Raw genomic sequence first — 19,400 nt, 5'->3', positions numbered from 1 at the left:
GCCCACCAGGCACTTTAAAAGACAGTGGTGGGCCCCCATCCTGCCTAAGGATCCCAACATTCAATGTGGTGCACACCAAGAGCTGCGGGCTAATCAGAGATGACAGCTCTTGCATTCGGCAACAGCACAGAGGAGGTCATGGCTGCTGCCAAAGAGCATCACTCCCAGTATCAAAGGATCAGGAGTGACCCAGGAGAAAGATGGACTGTCAGGGGTCAGCCACATGGACAGGTGACCTACCCATGCCCGCAATCATGCAGAGATTATTAATGCAGACCAAGGGAGACCCATCCCTAGCTTACAGGCTGCCAATACATTTTAACCAATCATACAGGCCACATTTCAGCAAAGCTGCAGAAATTGCAATAAAGATGGGACGAGGCCTTTAAATGGTTGTTAATTGACCACTTAAGGATCTCAAGTGGAGGCATTGTGGGACGATTGACCATGGCTCTTCCTGTCCCAAACTTACTAATGGTGGAAGTGGGAAGGCATTGGATATCAGTGTCAATGCCAAACTATCTAATTTTCAGGCCCTTCCGGCTCCTTCCTCTCTCCAGGGGCAGAAGATTCTTCCCATTGTCTGCCTTTGTACTTTCTTCCCCCTTAACAGCACTGAATTCCAGTGACACTTTCATAAACTCCTGGTCAACTTCTCCAGTTTGGAGTTTGCTAGCCTTCGAAGCTCCATTTTACATAAACCCATCCTGTGACTGGAGAAGTTCTGCTATCTATTGCATCTGTTTCAACCTTTTTCAGCTCCCCTATCTCCCTACACGTTGATTTCAAAATTCTGGGATTTTTTTTAAAGTTCCTTGGTGAGTTCAACCCACCTTGTTTCTATGACATGTTTTGGCCCTCTGCCCCCATTTTTCCAATTGACCTGCTCTACATCCTGAACTCAGTTCCCACTACAGATGTAGGTGGATCCTTCTGTCATCACGAAAGGAATGAGAAGGAATGTGTTAGAATTGCTGCAAGTGACCAGATGCATCCTTATTGAACTGCTATTAGATGGAATATATCTCTCATGCCAAGGCAACAGTGAACATTGCCATTGAATACACATGAGCACGCTACACATACAGAAACTATGGTGATATGTGTCCACTGCCATCAAAGTACAGTTGGCCTGCTTTGCTGTGCAAGTATGATGGAGTGACTTAGTGATATCTGGATATTAGGGCATGACATTATTTAGGGTATCTCTAGACAACTGTGTGTGTCCAAGTATAAATGATAAAAATTTCAAAGCATGACTTTTATCCTAATTAAATTTATAATTTTTTTGCAATTTTGTTTAAAGTGATCTTGCTGAGATCAAAATGGATAAAATCCTTCAACTCATAAAACTTCCCTTAAATGATAATCGTAATATACCTCTAATATAAGATAATCCTATTCACAGGGCTGCTGAGGAAATTGACCTCACTGGGAAAATAAGATGGCTGAGAAGCTTTGAGGGCCCAGCCCACAAGCAGTCGCTACTTCACCTGCACACCAGTACCCAGTTTGGGATCCACCACGATCAGAAAGCTCCTGGTCTCATGAAGGCATTGTTCCAAAGGTGAGGTGGGAATGACTACTTTTGACAATAAGACAGCATTTGGCCAAGTTTAACACCAAAGAACCTTAATAAAACTCAAGTCATAGAGGAAGTCAAAGGAAAAGCTCTCCACTATTAGGAGTCATACCAAACAGCAGAAAATAGCTGTGATAGATGGGAGTCAGCCACCTCAATCCCAGAACACTGTTGCAGGGGGTCCTCAGGTAATATCCTAGACCCAATGATCTTAAGCTGCTTCATCAATGACCTTTCTTCTATTATAAGATCAGAACTGAGGTGTTTGCTGATGATTGCACAACTGGAAACTATTCCGTTTGTAATTCCCTAGAACTTAACTGAACGAGCAACTGCAATACAAGAGCAAGTCAGAGGGTGGGAATGCTGCAGCAAAATGACTCTTCGAAGCCTTTCCACCATCTACAAGATACAAGTCAGGAATATGATGGTTACTGTCCACTTGCCTAGATGGGTGCAGTTCTATCAACATTCAAGAGACATATATCCAGCACAAAGTAACCTGCTTGATTAGTAGATCATTTGCTATGTTAAACGTTTACTCTCTCATTAAGTCTGCAGAGAGTACCATCTAAACAATGAACTACAAGAACTTCCCAAGACTTCTTTGACAATACCATCCAAACCTGTGATCCCTACTACCTAAAAGGAAAGGGTAGGAAGAGCATGGGAGCATCACAATCTCCAAGCTCTCCTCCACATCAAGCTGACTTGGAAGTACAGCTCCTTCTTCATCACTGGATCAAAAACCTGGAGCTTCCTATCTAACCATTAAAATACTTTTACTACAGGGACTGCAGTGATTAAAGATGTCTGACAACCATCTTATAAAGGGTGATTAACAATGAACAGTAAATGCTGGGCTTGTCAGATTTGCTCAAATCCTATGAAAGAATACATTTTTTTCATGAAACTGATGACTAAGTTTTTAAAACTTTGCAGCCACAATTCTAATTCGGCAATGTCTTCCATCTCAGTCTCTTCATCCTCTTCCTCCAAGTATGCCATATATAAAACAATCCTCATGGACTGTCAACTGCAAAGGGTTATGAAGTATCCTCCTCAAATTTGGCTGCCCTCGGAAATTTGTCATCAGCTTCTGCCTACTACACAATGACATGCTGATACTCACCAATAGAGCCACCACACATTACGTGAAAATTGGGGTAAACAAGGCTGTGTCGTTGCACTAACCTCTTCTCCATTTTGCTCATTGCAATATTGCATTTCACTTCCAGAAAATTACCCACAGGCTTTTTGATATGATTTATCATTGTGACATGTATTGGTATACAATGAAAAGTATTGTTTCTTGCGTGATGCTTGGACATAATCCACAAAATAGGTGGGAAACCATTCAAACTAAACACCTTCTGTCCAAAACCAAAACTACTCAAACCTCAGTCATAGAGCTTTGCAATGCAGATGGTGTTTGTGTGTTTGCTCACTCAAGAACTGAGCTCCAGATCATTCTTCACCTATTCTCCAGAGATATGAGAAAATACCCCTTTCACTCAACGCCCAGAAAATGAATATCACCTTCAAACCAATCCCCACAACAAAACACCATCCCCAACGATGAAGATTAATGGCAAGATCCTGGAAAATATGGATCATTTTCTGTATTGTGGGACCATCTTTTCAAGAGCAGAAACAGATAAGGTCATGTAGCAACTAACTCAAGCACAGCTTCTTCCTTGCTGTCATCAGACCTTTGAAAGGATCTATCTCGTATTAAGTTGATGTTTCCCTACACCCTAGCTATGACTGTAACACTATATTCTGCACTCTCTCATTTCCTTTTCTATGAATGGTATGCTCTCTCTGTATAGCACTCAAGAAACAATACTTTTCACTGTATACCAATACATGTGACAATAATAAATTAAATCAAATCGGATGATGAAATTCATTACCTCTGAACTTCAGCTGACTAAGGAAAGGAGGATCAGGATCTCAAACCCACAACAAAGGTCATGGTTTACTGAGCAGTAATCATCCCATGTTCCTATATGCTTTGGAGACTTCTGACCTATATTTAAGTGGGGAGGAGGTGGCGTCGTGGTATTGTCACTGGATTAGCAATCCAGAGAACCAGGGCAACACTCTGGGGACCCAGATTTGAGTGCCACAACTGTAGATGGTGAAATTTGAATTGAATAAAAATCTGGAATTAAAAGTCTAATGATGACCATGAAAGCATTGTGCATTGTCAAAACCCATCTGGTTCACTCATGTCCTTTAGTGCAGGAAATCTGACACCCTTAGTCCTGGCCTATATGTAACTCCAGACACACAGCAATGGAATTTGACTCTTAAATGGCCTCTGAAGTGGCCTAACAAATCACTCAGTTTGAGGGCAATTATGCCTTTGCCCAGCCAGCAAAGCCCACAACCCTAAACGTACAAAATAAAAATTCAGTACATCAAAGTATTAGAAAAGTACCACCAGCAGTGCCTTCAAAAATCCTCCAAGCTGGGTGACAAGAAAAGTATCCCAACAGCAGCATCCTCTCCCAAGACAAGTTGTCCAGCATCAAGGCACTAATCACTTGAAACTAGCTCCTCTGGTTGGGACATGTCCATTGCATGACTGACGGCAGTCTCTCAATGCACCTGCTCAACTCAAAACTTGGTCTCAGCAGGAAACTTCCAGGAAAACAGCAAAACGTTTTAGGGATAGCCTCAAAAACATCCCTGAAGAGGTCAAAGATGCTTTCTGACTCTTTGGAAACCCTGGCTTGGGACTGACCAAAACCAATAAAGCACCAAACTCATGGAGAGACTTCATCAGGAACATGTAGATGGAAAGACGAACCTTCAGAGGGAGCGCACAAAACCTCTAAGCAACCCATCAATCTGATGCTTCAACCATCATCTGCCCCACATGGAGCTGCAGATCATGCATTGGACTTACCAGCTATTTCAGAGCCTATTGAAGCATGTTATCCTCAATCCCGAGGATCCACCTGAGAAAATGAAGTATCCCAAATGATTTCCCTTTTTTCTCTCAGGGAGCTGTAGAATAAACTAACCAGCTTTCCTCGATGCAAGCAGCACTCTTACAGCCTCTCCTGACACAAACAGATGCAACACAATGAATTCAAAAGCATTTTTCCAAACCTTAGCACTTACTAGAGTCAAGCAGGCTCTCCCTCTGGCACAACTAAAACCTAAATGTCAGCACAGCAAGTAGTAGGGTCAGTTTTCATAGGGACAATCTGTGTGCAGGGACCTCTGATAAAACTCATTTGCATGTAATTTATATTGTTGCACCCTCTTCAGGCCTCATCAGGTACAGGCATCAGATAAATGATGGAGGAAGTTTATGTGTCATTCAGAAGTAAAATGGGAACAAAGGACGAGTGCATATTTTTCAGATGCTATTTAGGATCAGAGCTGGGCATATGTGTCCTGGAATCTTGTCACTCATTTTATGTCTCTACAGGGAACAAATTGGCCAAGATGACAGATGTCCCTGACAGTAATCGGGCAGAGCCCAGCACCATAGAAGCTGAACGCACTGATATCCTTTAGAGTGAATGAAGAGTTGTTGTGACTCCCACCCCCCTCACCATTCAATTAAGACAGGAAGGATCCAGAGGCAGGAGGACAAATAAAAGACCCTACAACCCTAAAACATTGGCAAATTCACTGGCAGGGATGGGAATTGCTGATGTATGTTGGAGAGAATGAGTTATTCCATCTTGAGGCACCGTTGTAAAGGCTTTTTGAAAAGCAAAAGTAAAACTAGCCAGAGCTGCCAGACTGCTACTGTGGAGGAGGATCCCCCCCACCGGAGACTCCCTCCACCGGGCAGCTAGTCGCGGTAGCTGTGGTCATCTCAGTATATCAGGTGTGGAGAGCATGGTTTAAAACACTGCTGGATCATTGGTCTCTCAGAAGACCATCTCCCTGCAACTGCAGGGCTTCTGCCACCATGTCAATGGCACAGTGGTTAGCACTGCTGCCTCACAGCACAAGGGACCCAGGTTCAATTCCAGCCTTGGGTGACTGTGTGGAATTTGCACATTCCTCCCGGTGTTCCGGTTTTCTCCTGTAGTCTGAAAGACATGCTGGTTAGGTGGATTAGCAATAGTGCAACTTATATGTGTACATTCATATGAATTAGGAGCAGGAGTAGGCCACTCAGCCCCTCAATCCAGCATTCAGTAAGATCATGGCGGATCTGATTGTGACCGCAATCCCTCGATAACCTTTCAATCCCTTATTGATCAAGGATCTATCTAGTACTGACTTAAAAACATTCAAAGACTCTGCTTCCAACATCTTTTGAGGGAAAGGCTTTCAGAGAGTCATGACCCTCTGAGAGAAAAAAATTCTCCTCACCTCTGTCTTCAATGAGTGACCCCTTATTGTTAAACAGTGACCCTGAGTTCTGGATTCTCCCACTAGAAGGAATATCCTCTCCACATCCACCCTGTCAATGCCCTCAGAATCCTAAAAGATTCAATAAAGCCATCTCTTACTCTTCTCAACTCTAGTCTCCTCAGCAGACACTAAATCTGCCCTGTTGTGAAACAGACAGACCACTTTGCACCTAACTTCACAAGTTTGACTATCTATAGCACCACTCAATGCTTCCAATGTTGGTCTTAAACATCAGGACATCTTTTTGTCCATAGGTTTAACAATGATTTTTTATGCCTCATTGGAAAAGATAAATTTATGTTGTTTTTTTGTCTCTCTTATTATGCATTTTGTTCATACAATTGGATTACTGGTTTAAAAAAATTACATCTAAAACAAAACATTCACTTTTCTCTCGTGTCTGAAGCCAGAGTTCTATACTAGAATGGGTGACAAAGGCCTAATTAATCAGTTTGCTCATTCAGACACTATAGCAATTAGTAGATACATTTATTACAATGCACACGCTGCCAGCTTGAATTCAGAGTCAATTCCTGGAATTTAGTGGCTATTACTGTTAAAATGACAGTCTTAGAATGTAAGTCTGAATAATGGCTGCCTGACAGCCAATTTAATTACATTATCCGCTTCTTCAAAAGGCACGATGTTTTTCACAACTGGATATAGACCACCTGCTTGTCACCTCTCACCCCGCTAACTGGACAAACAAATACCATTAAAAGCATGCTTGGGCCACCCTGTGTCACAAACATATCAAGTTGTGAGCCTTGTGAATCATACTATATATTTACACGCCGATGACTCATGACACCAATGGGTTTGCTTTAAGTGCTTTCTGTTCTGCTGGAAGTTGCATCTCATTTTAAATACCCATTCCTTTTTTTTGCCGTGTTTTTTTTTGCTGCAGTTGATTCACAATTGTCAACTGGACCATGAAGGCCCCTTCTGCTAGTCTCCTACCAAGCACAGACGCATTACTTTGTGCACCTGACATTTTGAGTTTTCCTGGCTTCCGTTCCTCACAGTCAGCAACACTAAATGCCAGTTCTCCATTTGTATGATCTAGTATTGCACCACTTGGCCTTTTCCACGCTTGCAGCTCATTCCTCTGAGTCTTTGCATCCATTTTTAAATTTCCAGATGAGATAAATCACATTGGTGTTCTATTAATATTATCAGCGGCGCATCTTAAGTTAGGCTCCGCATATGTGGCATTCCAAAGTTGCAGCATCTCTTTATATTTCACCTGTAGTAAACACTAAAACAGCGGCGACAATGTTTAGGTCACCTTCATTCCTTTGAAATGAAGCAGCCTCTCAAATTTCAGGGTGATTAAGAAGGATTAGACGATCGCGGTAATTAAATTATTTTTATAACCGGGTAATCAAGATGAGATGACGGCAGAAATATTGAGGATGTATTGCATTTTTTTTGGAGAATTCTAAAAGCAGTCACGCGGAAGCTGCCCAGTGACTATCTGTTTAAGCATCACTGTCTGTCATTGTGATCAATAGCAGCAGTAATATATCAGTTCCATCAATGAAATTCACTGAAGTGTTAGATTAATAGAAACAAAAAGTCACGAATGAATTTCAGATTATTTAGAGTTCAAGAACAGTCAAAATTAAATTTTTAAATTATCACTAGTTGCTCTCTTGTGACAGTCCATCACTGCTGTGGAAACATGAATACCAGCGAACCTAGAAGAACGACTTGCATTTATATAGCTGCCTGTCACATTTTTCTGAAATACCTCAAAGCACTGTATTGTATTTACTTTGAACTGGGGTTCTTGTTATTAAAATGGAAAACATAGCAATAACCTGCAGGTAACAATGAGATGGATCCCTAGTTACCGGTAATCTATTTTTGGCAGGGTTAGAATCATAGAAACCCTACAGTGCAGAAAGAGGCCATTTGGCCCATCGAGACTGCAACAACCACAAACCCACCTAGGCCCTACCCCCATATCCCTACATATTTACCCGCTAATCCCTCTAACCTCCACATCTCAGGACACTAAGGGGCAATTTTAGCACAATCAATCAATCTAATTCGCACATCTTTGGACTGTGAGAGGAAACCGCAGCACATGGAAGAAACCCACGCAGACACAAGGAGAATGCACAAACTCCACACAGCCAGTGACCCAAGCTGGGAATTGAACCCAGATCCCTGGAGCAGTGAAGCAGCAGTGCTAACCGCTGTACTACCATGCCACCCATGTGGTAGTTAGCACTGCTGCTTCACAGCGCCGTGGACCTGGATTCAATTCCGGCCCTGGGTGAATGTCTGTGTGGAATGTGTCCCTTCTCCCTGTGTCTGTGTGGGTTTCCTCCGTGTGCTCCGGTTTCCTCCCACAGTCCAAAGATGTGCGGGTTAGGTTGATTGGCCATGCTAAATTGCCCCTTAGTATCAGGGGAATTAGCAGGGTACTTGTGTGGGGTTATGGGATTGTTGTTGGTGCAGGCTCAAGGGACTGAATGGTCTCTTTCTGTATTGCAGGGATTAAATGAAACAGCTGGTCAGAGAACAGGGTCATTCCCATCCCTTCTTCAAACAGTGAGATGGAATCTTTAGCATGAACCTGAACCATTGGAAGAGACAGTAAAGAGCTCTAACTCCTTACCTGAAGAACAGCACCTATGACAATGCAGCATATTTGGGACCGTGCCTTAGCATATTCTGTACCCACTATCTGGGGTGGAGCAAATCAGTGCTGACCAGTGGGCTCTAATATGTAAGCAGTAGAAAGTCTGTCTGTCAACCAGAAAGCCATGGGTTCAAACTCAAAAATTCCACCATTTGAGTTCACCTGTCACTTGTCAGAGTGATTTTGTCAGTTTTCTGCATGGTTGGCAAAAGCAGAAGCCTATTATGGCTAAATGCTCTATCTGCAAGGAGGAAGCTGTCACAGTCAGCTTGTTTCACCGTAATGTATCTCCTGTTGACCACGTTTAGAGTAGCATTGGAGAGTAGCTTGCGGCAGGATTTTCCGTCCAAATTAGACTGCTTGAGATTAAATGAATATTATCTAGAATCATTCACAGAAGTGTATAATACTAACCCAAGGCCCAGTTCTGTGCAGACTGGAATAGTTGAAGTATTTCATAAGGTAAAGGGACATAAGAATGATGAGGTCCCTGGGCAAAATGGCAAGTTGCTACATGACATTCTACAATCCATAATTCTGCTCTTTCTTGTCCATATTGTCCTCTTGTGTATCTTTGAAATGTTATTTTCACAGGAGATTTGTGAAACAGATTGACAACATTTCTCACCTTTTTAATCAGAAGCTAGACTGCTGAAAGAATTTAGGGAGGAAATTTGTAGATTGCTGAAGGAATTTAGGGAGGAAATTTGTCGAGTGCTGACAATCATTATAAAGGAATTATTGAACACTACATAAATGGGCTATCTCTTTTATTAAAATAATAGCCAGAGGATTGTCATATGAGAGTACTTCATCCGGCAATATTCAACACTCATTTTTAGCCTATTTTTTAAACACATAAAATGTAGTAAAATGATTGCTCTCAAATTAGTTTTGTATAGCTCTTTTTCTAGCCTTTGCTGGTATCATTTGGATTAATTACACTCTGAAATAAATAATCTCAGATTATGAGTCTGAGTGGCAAGTAGCACACCTATTCATCCTTAAATTTCACTCCTTCATCACCACAGTAACAGTACACTCAGTCCAATAAAACATTACTATCAACAATACATTTCCCAGTCTACAAACGAAATCAAGCAGCAATTAACAGTAACAAACATAATTCAACACAGCAACACGTACAGGCCTGAACTTCCACAAAGCCAGAAGGGATCTGCTGCTAAACCACAGTGGCAGCAGAATCCCTCCTCCGATCCCGGCACCCACCGTTTTCATCGGAATGGTTGTAATTGCTGAATACAGGAAGGAGATGCTGAGGATGAAGGTGAAGAGGAAGATGGTGAAGAGGAAGAGGATGCTGAGGAGGAAGATGATGCAGGTGGACATGCAGTGAAGCATCCAGCTGAGGAGCAGGATGATGTTGAAAAGAAGAGGCAAAAGTCAGAAAATGGAGAGTTGACAGAATGCAATGTAAAAGCTTAAGCATTCCTTTTGAATATTTACATATGCAGCTGCATACGTAAAAGTGCAGATACCTTCAAACAGATGCAGTTTTCATAAAGGGGGGATGTCCAAATCATGACTTGTGGGCTTTTGACATTTGAGGGAAAGGCCAACAATTGCCAGAGTTATTTGGAGACACAGGATATCCTTCTGGAGGGATCGGGGCAGAATCTTAAGAGAATTTGGCAGAGTGTTGGTTATGGTGAGAATACGGGTGTGGAACTCTCCAGCTCCTCTGGCCAGTTTTCCCTCCATATCTTGTTCCTTTAACCACCAAAAAAAAGTGGGCATGGTTTGCTTTGTCAGCCTGGTGAAACAGGACTCAGAGCCGAAAACTCCACCTCGATAACTGAAAAATATTAATCTCTCCCCACCAAGGAGGTACTTATGGCCTCTCTTACACCTGTGCCCCATCATTCTCCATTCCTGGTATCACCCCCACCGATCATCACCGCTATCCTCCCACCGATCATCACCACCATTGCCCAGCCATTCACCAAAGCCATGCCCCCCCAAATAAATACCATCGGCTCCCTTCCCATCACCAGCATCTCTATCACTCAATGTCCGCTCCCCCCCCCGCAACACTGCCCACCACAAACAGATGAGTCCCCAGATGTGAGATTCCCACCGAGTGCCCATCCCAGCACCGCTCCCGGTAGAATTTAGCATTACTGGGTTGGTTGACCGTGGCAGCCTGGCTTTGCCAACCTATGCCAGAGGGCATTGCCAAGACACTACCTGGCCAACTCCCTTGCCCCCAGGGAGGGTATATTGATTTTTGTGCCCCCAGGGACATCCCCATGACGGGTTTACATCTGAGTGAACCAGTTGTAAACCTCACCCACGTGATGTCATGCCAATGAGGTATGAAAATCTAATGTGGAGCTTGGGGGAAGATCTGATGTTAGAAGATCTAAGGTTAATTATACTTACATTTATTGGAATGTATGGAAACCAGGTTCTCACCCATTCTCACCAGCGAGGCGCGGTGAAATTGGACATAGCGATCTCACCGGCGAGATTTGTGATTTCCAGGTTTTACCACCTGGGGGGGTGTGGGCTGAAAATTCTGCCAAGTGTTCTTTTGGAGAGCTCAGGTGACCTTTGGAATTGTTAAGAGTAGACATGAACATGGATAAAAGTGGATAACTTCAGTGGAACTGTTAAGTCATTCTAAACACTACCTCTCCCCACCCCCCACTTCACTCTCCCACTCTCACAAGCTCTTTCACCTTTTAAAGGAAAACAGCATACTGTGGCTGCTTAAAATTTCATTAGCTGCCTCTTGACAAAAGCCTGAGGACTATCATTATAGGATTTGTGCTGCGTGATTGATCCAAAACCTATCAATATCACAGTGGAAGGGCTGTAAGGGGATATGAATCATGAAAGCCCAATTTCTGGTGCCCAAATACATGTTCAGCCACTGACCACCATGGTGGCTACCTGCAGCCATATGGACAGGTATCCATCTGCCTGTTCATGAGTATTGAATTGCAAGACCCTAATTTCAGCCTGGTGTTGACTATAACTACACAAGGCTCAATGCTTATATCTGCTGTACCTTATACCAATTAATAAATTGCATGGTGAAAGCCAATGTAATTTTCTCAAAGGTTTTCAATACTAATATAGGGAATGTAATAGAGTCAAGAGTGTGCAGTTAAAGATTTCCAGATAGATTTAATTAGGTGCTTCAATTAGGCAGACGAATGATAAATAGAATTTAATACTCAGAAATGTGAAGCAGTACACTTTAGTGGGAAAAATGTGTTGAAAGTAAATGACTAGAACTGGAACAGCACTGAAACTTAGGAAATGACTAGGAGGTAATAATAGAAATACCACCCTCAATTGTAGACATTATTGAAGAGAATGTAAGTAATAAATTGAACATTGGTACATAAATCATTTGAATAGTACAGTATAGGGATGATGCTGAGGCTTTTGAATACATTTTGTTCATTTCTATTCACCATGATGCTGATCTAACCATGGGGAGTTGGTTTAGCTCAGTTAGCTGGATGGCTGATTTGTGATGCAGAGTGGCATCAACAATCTTGGTCCAATTCCCATACTGGGTTGAGATTATTCATGATGGGCTTACCTTCTCATCCTTCACAGTGGTTCACACTCACTGCTGCCTCACAGCGCCAGTGACCCGGTTTCAATTCCCAGCATGGATCACTGTCTGTGTAGAGTCTGCAGGTTCCCCTCGTGTCTGCATGAATTCCTTTGGGTGCTCCGGTTGCCTCCCACAGCCTGAAAGATGTGCTGGTTAAGTGCATCAGCCATGCTAAATTCTCCCTCAGTGTACCCGAACAGGCATCGGAGTGGGGTGACTAGGGAATTTTCACAGTAACTTCATTGCAGTGTTACTGCAAGCCTACTTGAGACACTAATAAATAAACTAACAAAAACTTTACTTGATCACTTTGGTGATTCTCAGATTAAATCATCACCAGTCAGCTCTCCCCATCGAAGGGAAAAATAGCCGCTGGTTATTTGGGACTATGGCGATTTTTGATTTAACCATATCCAGCCAGCAGAATGAAAATTATCCTAGTTATGTACCTGCCTTGTAGCCACCTGGAGGTGATCACCTGGCATTTTAACTTGTCCAAGCAGGCAGAGCAACCCAAAGCTCCTGCTCAACAAAAGTGGACAGCATCATCAGGACCTGATGGTAATTTTAATAGGGCAGCCTCAGTGGGAAATGATGAGTTTCTCCCGAGGGCAACCTGAGGAAGTGGTCAAAAAATTGTTTTTTGCAATATTATTTGCTTTTCTTGTGTAACTAGGAAGGGTAAAAATGCATCTCTGGAGCCCACAAGGCAGGCTCAAGCCTCCCCTGTCACAGACAACCTCCCCCGACCAGCAGAACTCCAAGAGATAGCCCACCAACAGAGCCCAGCACTTGGTACGAATGATCAGTTTCTGGGCTGCACACTTTCTTTCCTGCCAACTTTCCAGGCACAACACTGTCAACAGCATTCAAATCAGACCTGTTAATTTAAAATATCCCGGCCCTCATTGCCGGAGCTGAGGAACAGTTTCCAACCTTACAATAGTGTTTCACTTATGAAAATCTAACTAGAAAAACCACCTAGCCCCCAACATCCAATATCACCAACATCACAGCTGCAGGGTGACATGGTGACACAGTGGTTAGCATGGTTGCCTCACGGTGCCAGGGATCCGGGTTTGATTCTTGCTTGGGTCACTGTCTGTGTGCAGTTTGCGTGTTCTTCCCATGTCTGCGTGAGTTTTCTTCAGGTGCCACGGTTTCCTCCCGGAGTCCAAAAGACATGCTAGTTAGGGGCATTGATCATGCTAAACTCTCCCTCAGTGTACCCGAACAGGTGCTGGAGTGTGGCGACTAGGGGATTTTCACAATAACTTCATTGCAGTGTTAATGTAAGCCTATTTGTGACATTAATAAATAATCTTTTAATCTTTACAGAGTAGAACTTAAGTGGACCAGTCATGTGAACAACATGGCTACGCAGGCAGGACAAAGACTGGCTGCTCTATGATAGTTACTCAACTCATGACCCCTCAATGCCACTCCACTATACACAAAGCTCAAACCAAGATAGTGATAGAACACTTAACATTTGCCTAGATGGCAACAGCTGCAGCAATAATACCAACAATAAACTCCATCCCTTACAGAGAAGTCCACACTTGATCAGCACTTCTACTACTTACAAAGAAAATAAAGAACTGGCATTTACATGGCACCTTTCAATACCTCAGGACATCCCAAGTACTTCACAGTGTGAAACCCTATGCTCATTCCCTTCACCAGTGGCAAATGGACGCTGCAGGGTGTACTATCTGTAGAATGGATTACAGCAGTTCACCAAGCTTACTTCAACAGCATCCCCTGTGTTCCATCACCTCTGGCACAAAACTGACAAAAGCATGGAAACAGCAGCCACTTCCAAGTCACACATTCCCTAACTTGGACATGCGCCATCGTTCCTTCATCATTAATGGAACCAAATCCAAAATTCCTTGTCAAACTCCTTCTTGGGAGACCATCAGCAGTAGGAATGTAGCAATTCCAGGAGAAGGCCCATCATACTTTATTAGGGAAACTTGTGGTGGAATCTGCGAGTTTTCTGACAGGTCGACTTTTAATCAGGTGGGAAACTGATGACCCTGCTGCCTTCTCACCTCTACCCCAATAAATCTAGGGTGGGAAGGGCTTCATCCTGCCACCACTAATATAAACCCAGCAGTGGGTGGGGAGGCTCAACGTGCAGGGCGCAAACAATCAAAACGTGGGCAGGCTCACGGGATGAAGGCCGGGGGAGAGATCCCTGATCAAGGAACCCGGTGTCAGAAAGGAGTGGCTGCCACTGGGAGTCACATGACCTACTCTCAGTGATGACCGCCTCTCCCCTGATCTCCGGCCTGAATGCCCTTCCCATCGTCACTCACCAGTTCCTGAGCCCCTCCTCGATCCAATGCCTCAGGTGGATGTAGTCCCGGCAGCGTCCACCATCTCCCTGGTGGCACTGCTGAGTGGCCAGCAGCTCTCAGTGGGCAGGGTTTCCACCCCTGGGGTCCTTGATCCGGGAGAATGTCTGCCACTAGCCTGTCAGATACCTGAGAGGCATGAGATGCCGTGGGCCTTCCTAGCTCTAAAGCCAAGACCTTCACTGTCTCCACAAGATCCCATCCTAGGGATAGTGAATAGATGCGGATTTTCCAGCATTACTCATCTCTCAACAGTAAAAACAGTTCTTCATTTAAGGTGGCCATTTCATTCCTTTATTTGAAATGGGTTAATGCCTCTGCTAAAATAAGACAATGGGATGTCATTTGAATTGCTAACATCACCAATTGTAATTTCAATGTATAATACGATTAGAAAGATTTTGAAATTGCCTTTTAATCTTCAATTTCCTGTTGTGAGAGATTATGAGCAGGACTTCTCTGAGGGCTTCTGAACCCCGCTGTCAAGCTCTAATATGGGTCAGAACTCTCCACTCTGTGGGTAACAGTCAGTCATTGTGATTTTCCCCAGATTGGCAAATTCGTGGTCAGAGGGTAGGTTAGCCAAGCGATTGAGTGTGCTGTCAAAGCTGAAGGATCAATAGGAGGTCTACCAGCTTGAAAGTAGGATGTTACAGTGGGTAAGTGACGGAGAGGTTGCCCCAAGATGGAGGTGGAAGTGCCTTCGCTCCACTTTGTTTAATATTTTGGGTAAACAAAAAGACCACTTCAGCCAGGCCGCAACTGAGATGGGTTGTCCCTCTGCACAGCTGATGTTGATCCCAGGCAGGCAGGGAGGACCTCTAGATCTTCCAAGAGTACTGCCACCAAAACCACCCCCTGATGACCCTCACCCCCCCAGCCCCTAGCAGCCCATGCCACAGGTCTGCCACTGTGATACCACCACAAGGCAATTAAACTGTCCACCCATCTCTTGTTGAGTTCAGAAGACGGACTGGAAAATCTCAGTCGTTCCCCCTCAATAAGCTTTTAGTTACTTCAATGCTTGCAGGCAAGTAACCCTGCAGTCCAACCCCCATCCCACCTGTGGGAAAATAGCTTGGGGGGGGAGCAGGATGGACATACCAGCTAGCAATACTACTTTTAGCACCTGTAGACTAATGATACTGAAGTAATAATGGTAAGACTATATTAATACAATAATATATAACAATACGGATGCCTGACACTCTGATACAATGTCACATGATTAAGTAACTGAGAACTAGGCAAAACAGAAGCACAATCTTGTGTCCTGTACCAAGGCTTACTTAGATCTATGAATAGACAAGAATAGTTTTTACAAATTCCAGACTAAAGCAGCTTTCCTGGGGAAACAGGCACACCTTAAAGAAACTCCATGGACACCCAAAACTTGAAATGAAACTGCGCCAAACAACCTCTGCTCCCAGCTCTTGATGAAGGATAAAAATGCTGCCTGCTGGTGTCAGTCGTAGTGTCATTTTATTTAATATTCAGGAATGGGGAGAAGAATTTATACTTACCACAGTGAGAGATTTCCTATGGTTAATAATGATCACATTGGGCAGAATGGTGTAAAGAGCCACTTGCTTCATTTAAGTATAATTTGTGCGCAAATTCAATAGACTGTTTCAACAGGTCGCTCAGTAATTTTTGTCATTCCATCTGAGCCCAAAAGCAAAAACATTGAGCCCATTATTGGGCAGTAGTATGAGATCTCTGTGTTTGATGAATGGCTGATTCTGTTGCAATGTGGAAATATGGACAAAGGTTAACCTTGCAGACAGGGGTCTCACCTGTCTTGGCAAACATGTTAGAAAGATAGGAAGGAAGGAAAAGGTGGTGGGATAGCACTCTTAATAAGAGATAGAGTGAGGACAGTTTTGAGAAACGATTAAAGCTCAGATGATGCAACTCTAATTAGGTGGAGGTAAAAAACAGCAAGGGAAAGAAGACATTGTTAGTGTAGTGTATTGACCTCCAAACATTAACCATACTGTAGGAAAGGGTATAAATTAGCAAGAACATAGGTACATGTAAAAAAATAGAGCAATTATTATAGATGACTTTAATCTCCACGTTGATTGGATTATTCAAATTTGAAAGGGCAATTATGACAACAAATTGATAGGACACGTTAGGGTTATGTTGCCTCCATTGATGGAACGCAATGGAATTAAATACGCATCAAGCACTCAACTGACCAGATTCTCCTGGGGTCTTGGGATCCCTGGGCAGAAATCCCACCTGTTGAGAGCTGCTAACCAATCAGAGGCAGGCAGCCAGCAGCGACACCGAGAATGGTGGCTGTTGCCAGTAAAGCACCTCAGATTCCGAGAATCGCCAAATTCCCGGGCTGCAGGTAAGCACGGGGTGGGGATTCACAAACCTTCCCTCCTGGATTTGACCCTGGGGAGGCAAGGACTCGCCCATGTGATCTAATGAACCCCTCGCCCCCACCCCCCACCACAACCACCACTATCAAACTCACCTCCACTGATATTACTTTAATTCTTTCATGAGATGTGGACATCTCTGGTGAGGTGAACATTTTTATTCTCCATCCTTAATTTTCCTCAAGAAGTTGTTGCGAGTTGCCTTCTTGAACTGCTGCAGTCCATGTGATGTAGGTGCGACCACAATGCTGTTAGGAGGGAGTTCGAGGATTTGGAGCCAGCGGTAGTGAAAGAATGGTGATATATTTCCAAGCCAGAATGGTGAGTGACTTGGAGGGGAACCTCTAGGTGGTGCTGTTCCCAGGTATCTGTGGCTGTTGTCCTTCTGGATGGTGGTGATCGCAGGTTTAGATGGTGCTGTCGAAGGAACCTTGGTGAGTTGCTGCAGTGCATCTTGCTCCCACTTTGCATTGCTGGTGGAGGCAACGAATGTTTAAGGTGATTGATGGGGTTTCAATCAAGTGGGTTGCTTTGTCCTGGATGGTGTCAAGACCCTTGAGTATTTTGGAGCTGCACTCATCCAGATAAATGGGGAGTATTCCATCACACGCCTGACTTGTGTCTTGTAGATGGTGAACAGGCTTTGGGTAGCCAGGAGCTGAGTGGCTCACCACAAAACATCCAGCCCCTGACTTGCTCTTGTAGCCATAGAATTTATATGACTGGTTCAGTTCAGTTTCTGGTCAAAATAAACCCCAGGATGTTGATTGTGGGGGATTCAGCAATGGAAGTGCCATTGAGTGTCAAAGGAAGATAGTTGGATTCTCTCTTGTTGGAGATTATCATTGCCTGGCACTTGTGTGGCATGGGTGTTTCTTGTCATTTATCAGGTCTCAATGTTGCCCATGTTCTGCTGCATATGAACATGGTCTGCTTCAGTATCTGAACATACTGATGAAGCAGTTGAAGATGATTGGAGTGAGGAACCTACCCTGAGGAATTCCTACAGTGATGTCCTGTGACTGAGATGATTGACTCCAATAACAACAACCACCTTCATTTATGCTGAGTATGACTCCAACATATGGAAAGTTTCCCCCAATTCCACTGGCTCCAGTTTGGTTTGATTTGATTTGATTTATTATTGTCACATATATTAGTATAAAATGAAAAATATTATTTCTTGCCTGCTATTTTGCTGGGGCTCCTTCTTGCTACAATTGGTTAAATGCTGCTTTGATATCGAGGGCAGTCACTCTCACCTCAGCTTGTTTGGACCAAGACTGTAATGAGGCCAGGAACGGAATGGTCCTGAGCGTCCGTCAGCAGGTTATTGATGAATAAGTGCCACTTGATAGCACTTGATGACACCTTCCATCACTTTGCTGATGATTGAGAGTAGACCGAAGACCAGCTTGGATTTGTCCTGCTTTTTATTTACAGGACATACTTGGACAATTTTCCACATTACTGGCTTGTAGCCAGTGTTGTAGCTGTACTGGAACAGCTTGGCGAAGGGCACGGGAAGTCCTGGAGCATAAGTCTTCAATACTACTGCTGGACTATTGTGAGGGCTCATAGCCTTTGCAGTGTCCAGTGCCTTCAGCCATTTTTTGATATCATGTGGAATGGATTGAATTGGCTGAAGACTGACGTCTGTGATGCTGGAGACCTCAGGAGGAGGCTGGGATGGATCTACTTGGCACCTCTGGCTGAAGATTGTTGCAAATGTTTCAGCCTTGTCTTTTGCACTGATGTGCTGGGCTCCCCCAACACTAAGGATATTTGTGAAGCATTCTCCTCCAGTTAATTGTTCATCAACATGGGGCGGTGCGGTGACACTATGCTTAGCACTGCTGCCTCACAGCATCAGGGACCCGAGTTCGATTTCCAGCTTAGGTTACTGTGGAGTTTTCACATTCTCCCCATGTCTGCGTGGGTTTCCTTCGGGTGCTCCGGTTTCCTCCCACAGTCCAAAAATATGCGGGTTAGGTGGATTGGCCATGCTAAATTGCACCTTAGTGTCAGGGGGACTAGCTAGGGTAAATGCAAGGGGTTATGAGGATTGGGCCTGGGTGGGATTATGGTCAGTGCAGACTCAATGGGCTGAATGGCCTCCTTCTGCACTGTAGGAATTCTATGATTTTTATGAACATTCACAATGTGATGTGACAGGACAGCAGAACTTAGATCTGACCTGTTGGCTGTGGGGGTCACTGAACCCTGTCAATTACAAGCTGTTTCTACAGTTTAACATGCAAAAGTAGTCCTGTGTTATAGATTCATCAGGTTATCATCTCATTTCTAGGCATACCAGGTGCTGCTCCTGACATGCCCTCCTACACTCTTCTTTAACCAGTGTTGATCTTCCAGTTTGATGCTAATGGTAAGGTTGGCAGTATGCCTGGCCATGAGTTTA

The sequence above is a fragment of the Carcharhinus amblyrhynchos genome, chromosome 12, assembly GCF_965287045.1.
Source record: "Carcharhinus amblyrhynchos chromosome 12, sCarAmb.v2.hapA, whole genome shotgun sequence".
Lineage (NCBI taxonomy): Eukaryota > Metazoa > Chordata > Chondrichthyes > Carcharhiniformes > Carcharhinidae > Carcharhinus > Carcharhinus amblyrhynchos.
Note: the sequence above shows the minus strand (reverse complement) of the source record.